General features: G+C 47.1%; 1 pseudogene; it reads left to right on the top strand.

Annotated features, from left to right (window-relative positions):
* The first annotated feature begins 714 nt into the window (after positions 1–714).
* Positions 715–2,752, top strand: LOC101987851 (annotated as a pseudogene).
* The last annotated feature ends 3,452 nt before the right edge of the window (positions 2,753–6,204 follow it).

Genomic DNA, 6,204 nt, shown 5'->3' on the forward strand with positions numbered 1-6,204 from the left:
GGACATGAATGCTGTTTGGCTCTGGTTCTTCTTCCTTTTTATTCAATCCAGGATCTCAGTCCATGATAAGGTTTCATTCATATTTAACATGGGTTTTCCCATCTCAAACTAATCTAGGAACTTTCTCATGGACATATTCAGATCCTGTCAAACTGACAATATTAACCTCACAGTAACCAACAGGATACTGTGTAGAGACACCATGTGACTTCTGATATTGTTCCCAGAGTGTTCATCTGGTTCTACTAAACTTTCTGAATACTCCATCTTGGGACCCAGCTGTCATGTTGGCAGTAGCTGAGGGGAGAGGCTCAAGTAGGTCTTCCAGTCTGTAGTCCAGTAGTCCCAGCTGAGGGCTAGCTTTCATGTTTCCTCCACTGGACACTAGATACATGAGAAGAAGCTTCCAGATCACTTCTAATTGCCACACAATGTGTCATACCCTACTCTTGGGACTCTTCCCAGTTAAAGCCTCCAATATTGTGGAGCTGAGTTGATCGAAAGACTCTATGAGCATAGTGCTGTGATTATGGTTTGATACCTCTCAGACTAGTATTGTTTTGTGATGTAGCATGGGTAGCCAGAAAATATCTTAAAGAAGTCAGGAGCCTGGCAGCCTCCACTTTCTCACTCCATGTAATGAATCACCCTCTGTAATAGGCAAAGGGTCAGCGCTGCTGTGGCCCATGGGCAGAATCATCTTGGAAGACCGGCATGAAACCAAAAGAGGTGTCCATATATGATGACCTGGGAGTGAGACCAGTGACTCAAAAACTGAAGACTGGTCCAAAAACTTCAAGCTTCTGCAGTCCCAGCTTCAGGTGAAGAAGGTTGCTCTCACTCAAGCGAAGAGCCAAGGAAAAAAACAAAGTACAGTCCTTGCCGCGGTCATTGACCTAAAGCGAGGAGGCTTCTCAGATGACTGGCAGATTGTAGACATGCCACCTTATGTAGCAGCCAGGCTGAAGGACCCTGTTCCCCGTGGGTTTTCTGCAGGGGAAGTTCTGATCCCCTTAGCTGATGAGTATGACCCCGTGTTTCCTAATGATTATGAGAAGGTAGGGAAGCGCCAGGGAGAAGAGCGCCAGAGGCACTGGGAGCTGGGACGACAGAAGGAAACAGAAGAAAGAGAAAAGAGGCGTAAAGACAGGTGTGAAGCCAGTGGATTTTCAAGACAACCAGACCCAGATTCTGATGAAGATTATGAGTGAGAGCGAAGGAAAAGAAGTATGGGAGGAGCTGCCATAGCCCCACTGTTGTTCTTTTTTTAAAAAATGCTGCAAGATCCCCGGTGGCAGTAGGCAGCAGAAATGCTGTAGGTCCCAAATGGTGGTAGTGGGCCATGTGGTGGCAGGCAGCGGGCCCTGGGAGCAGCCAGTCCCAGGCAGAAATGGCTGCCGGTCCCAGAGCGGTCGCCCAAGCGGTGGCGGCGGGCCATGTGGCAGCAGACAGCGAGCCCTAGGAGCAGCCAGTCCCAGGCAGAGATGGCTGCCGGTCTCAGAGCAGTGGTGGAGGGCCATGTGGCAGCAGGCAGTGGGCTCCAGGCAGAGACGGCTGCTGGTCCCCGAGCAATGGCTGGTTCCAGGCAGGGAGACACACGGCAGGTGGGCAGAAGACAGAAACATGGATAGACACGACATGCAGGGTGAGGTTGAATGTTTATTCAGAGAGTTATGGAGGAGAAAGGGTAAAGGGGGGGGGGGGAGAGAGAGAGAGAGAGAGAGAGAGAGAGAGAGAGAGAGGAGGAGAAAGAGACAGAGAAGGGGGGGCAGAGAAGTGGGGAGAGAGGCAGAAGCGAAGCTGCCTCTCCGAGAGGAAGATGAAAAAGAGAGCCAGCTCAGGCCCGAAGCTGAAGATCAGCCTCCCTCAGCGGATGGGGAGGGGAATGGGTGTGGCTTGTCTCTTAAAGGGACCGAAACCATAACATTCCCAGGTCTTCCTTATAATAAAAAGCACACACGTCAAGGAAGCAGAAAAGGAAGGGCCTAAGATGGCGGCAGGCAGGTCAGAGGTAATGGGAGTGGGCGTGGCTTGTCCCTTAAAGCGACAGGAAAGCACAACACCCACCTACTTCTCTTGTAGAGAAAGACAAGAAATTACACCTAGATTTTTCTTACGAAGAGGATTCAAGACCTCAATCACAGTCTTCCAAAGCTGCTAGTTCTCCCCCAGTGTACGGGGAGCTGGGTGGACCAAGATCTCCAACTGGTCCCAGCAACTCCTTCCTTGCCAACATGGGTGGCACAGTGGCTTATAAGATCATGCAGAAGTACGGCTTCCGGGAAGGCCAGGGGCTGGGGAACCAAGAGCAAGGCCTGAGTATTGCATTGTTGGTGCAGAAGACCAGCAAGCGGGCAGCAAGATCACTGTGGGTGATGTAACAGAGAAGGGCGAGTCTCAAGATGCATCCAAGAAGGCAGATTCAAATCCATTAACTGAAATACTTAAGTGCCCTGCTAAAGTGGTCCTGCTGAGGAACATGGTTGGTGCAGGAGAGGTCGATGAAGACCTGGAAGTTGAAACCAAGGAAGAATGTGAAATATACAGCAAAGTTGGAAAATGTGTGATATTTGAGATTCCTGGTGCCCCTGATGATGAAGCAGTACAGGTATTTTTAGATTTTGAGAGAGTTGAATCAGCAATTAAAGCTGTTGTGGATCTGAACGGAAGGTATTTTGGTGGATGAGTGGTTAAAGCATGTTTCTACAATTTGGATAAATTCAGGGTCTTGGATCTGGCGGAACAAGTTTGATTGTAACCTAAAGTCACCTCCATGATCCTTACACAAGCTGCAGATTGAACAATGACACAGGCGTCAGCCTCCATGGCTGTTGGACACTGAGACTCCTGGATGGACTTCTAAGATATATGTTGATGGATCCTTTTTTTTTTTTAATCTTGTGTGTGTTTTTTTAATATAGTATAAAAATACTTCAAAAAAGAAAGAAAAAAGATGACACGATAGGCGATTTCATTATGGGGTGAAGACCTGTGAGGTGAGATCAAGGCAGGAGAGGGAACAGAGTTGCTGACAGCCCTTGTGTCCTCTTTCTAGGTGAAAACGTCACACTCTAGCTGTGGTTTTCTGCTGGAGTCCTTGTCATTTGGGAAGTCAGTTGTTTTTGAAACAGTCCCCCAACTGATACACACCGCTGGTAGTTTGCCAGGAGAGAGAAACAGTCACAGCTTGCAGGACAATTGAATTCAGCGTTAGCAAAATATAATATCTGCCTCCCAGCAGAGCTGACTGCCCTGGAAATACCTGGGTGGTCCAATTCGAGTTCACTTTGCTGTCTCTTCACGTGTCCGTCTGTGACACGCAGCTGCCATGTCTGCGACCATGCAGTCATGTTTCCACCACCTTAGTGTGTTGAAATCCCCAAACCTCTGCTGCGATTCTCCAATCTTGATTTTCCCAAGTACCAGTGAATAGTCTTTCCAGCCAAGAGATAGAAATGAAGCCTGAGGCGAACAAAATGTTCACTTCTGTGGGCTTTAAAGAATGCCACGAATTCAATTGAAATTGCTCAGCACCATAATAAACACTTACCGTGTGCTGTTATTTTGCACATCAGGTGGTAAAACAGTGACTGTGGAGAGATCACTTACAGTAAGACCCACCCTCCCTCCGGTAATTCTAGAGCAGCAGATGAGCTAATACATATGTAACACTTGCTAATGACATTTGCAGTCTTGGAGAGTACACCTCCCCTGCCTTCACACAAACAAAGCACAATCATCCGATATTACACAGTGCATGTTTCTTTGAGCCCAGAGTCTCAACATGCAGCCCAACCAGGCCATCCTTCTGCCTCAGCCTCCAGAGTGCTAGGATTATAGGAGTGTGCTGCCATGCCCGGAGGACAGAGCATATTCCTCACTTTATTACCAATCAGGAGGCACTCATAATGAGCCCTTTATTATACAATCCTGTGCCTGAGCGGGAGTGATGGCGGGGAGCAGGTCATGGTGACAGGCAAGCCTCAGTATCTTTTTTTTTATCTTTATTTTTTTTTGTTTTTATATATATTTTTTTATTTATTAAGGACTTCTGCCTCCTCCCCGCCACTGCCTCCCATTTCCCTCCCCCTCCCCCGATCAAGTCCCTCTCCCTCATCAGCTTGAAGAGCAATCAGGGTTCCCTGACCTGTGGGAAGTCCAAGGACCGCCCACCTCCATTCAGGTCTAGTAAGGTGAACATCCAAACTGCCTAGGCTCCCCCAAAGCCAGTACGTGCAGTAGGATCAAAAACCCATTGCCATTGTTCTTGAGTTCTCAGTAGTCCTCATTGTCCGCTATGTTCAGCAAGTCCGGTTTTATCCCATGCTTTTTTCAGACCCAGGCCAGCTGGCCTTGGTGAATTCCGGATTGAACATCCTCATTGTCTCAGTGTGTGGGTGTACCCCTCGCGGTCCTGAGTTCCTTGCTCGTGCTCCCCCTCCTTCTGCTCCTGATTTGGACCTTGAGATTTCTGTCCGGTGCTCCAATGTGGGTCTCTGTCTCTGTCTCCTTTCATCGCCTGATGAAGGTTAATATTCAGGAGGATGCCTATATGTTTGTCTTTGGATTCACCTTCTTATTTAGCTTCTCTAGGATTGCGAATTATAAGCTCAATGTCCTTTATTTATGGCTAGAAACCAAATATTAGTGAGTACATCCCATGTTCCTCTTTTTGGGTCTGGCTTACCTCACTCAGGATAGTGTTTTCTATTTCCATCCATTTGTATGCAAAATTCAAGAAGTCCTTGTTTTTTACTGCTGAGTAATACTCTAATATGTATATATCCCATACTTTCTTCATCCATTCTTCTATTGAAGGGCATCTAGGTTGTTTCCAGGTTCTGGCTATTACAAACAATGCTGCTATGAACATAGTTGAGCATATACTTTTGTTGTATGATAGGGCCTCTCTTGGTATTGAGTACCCAGCAAGAGTGGTATTGCTGGGTCCAGGGGTAGGTTGATCCCGAATTTCCTGAGAAACCGCCACACTGCTTTCCAGAGTGGTTGCACAAGTTTGCATTCCCACCAGCAATGGGTGAGTGTACCCCTTTCTCCACAACCTCTCCAGCAAAGGCTATCATTGGTGGTTTTGATTTTAGCCATTCTGACAGGTGTAAGATGGTATCTTAAAGTTGTCTTGATTTGCATTTCCCTGATCGCTAAGGAAGTTGAGCATGACCTTAAGTGTCTTTTGGCCATTTGAACTTCTTCTGTTGAGAATTCTCTGTTCAGCTCAGTGCCCCATTTTATAATTGGGTTGATTAGCCTTTTATGGTCTAGTTTCTTGAGTTCTTTATATATTTTGGAGATCAGACCTTTGTCAGTTGAGGGGTTGGTGAAGATCTTCTCCCAGTCAGTGGGCTGCCTTTTTGTTTTAGTGACAGTGACCTTTGCTTTACAGAAGCTTCTCAGTCTCAGGAGGTCCCATTTATTCAATGTTGCCCTTAATGTCTGCTGCTGGGGTTATAAAGCCTCAGTATCTTGGTAACCTCCACCAGATGCATTCTGTGGGCCTCAGTTTTTGCATTTTCTAGGTGAAGTACAGGTGGTACTTTCTCTTGTCAGTTAGCATCAGGATTAAATAGTTTGAGTAAATGCCTGGTATGTAGAGTTTTCCTGGACCTTTTGTTCACTTTGTGTGTGGGTCTTAGTAAGGACAACAGTTCAGTGTATGCAAGTGACTTTTAACAGAATTTGCTTGCTCCAGAGGCACATGCATTTTTATTGTTAAGATGGATATGGGGCAGAACTTAACTGGCTGGTCTCAAAACCAGCATAGAACTAAACACTTCAGGCCAGGAGGCTTGAGCTTATTCCCTTGAATAGAAAGAGCTCCAGGCTGCAGAGAAGACTAAGGTATTCTCACTAGGTTTCTTTGGCTGAGGCAGCCTCTTTCACTGGTTGGGGATCTACTCAGAGGTGGGAAGTTCCTGTCACTAGAGGAAGATGGGATACTTGGGTGTCTGAGAGCTTAGGAGCAGAAGTGGTGAGACATGGCATTCTGCCCTGCAGGGAAGCCACTGGCCACATTGGCAGAGCCCCTGAACATAGTCTGGGAGGCCCCTTTGGGACTGGCAATCTCTCGAGGGGAATGCCAACAGCCGGGGCTTTTGTTATTTTGTAGCAGCGGTCTCTGATCCTCTCAGTGTTTGGACTTCATTAGTCAGGAAGGCAATTTTGGCAATACTAGTTTGGTAGCTG

The sequence above is a fragment of the Microtus ochrogaster genome, chromosome 6 (genome assembly GCF_000317375.1).
Source record: "Microtus ochrogaster isolate Prairie Vole_2 chromosome 6, MicOch1.0, whole genome shotgun sequence".
Lineage (NCBI taxonomy): Eukaryota > Metazoa > Chordata > Mammalia > Rodentia > Cricetidae > Microtus > Microtus ochrogaster.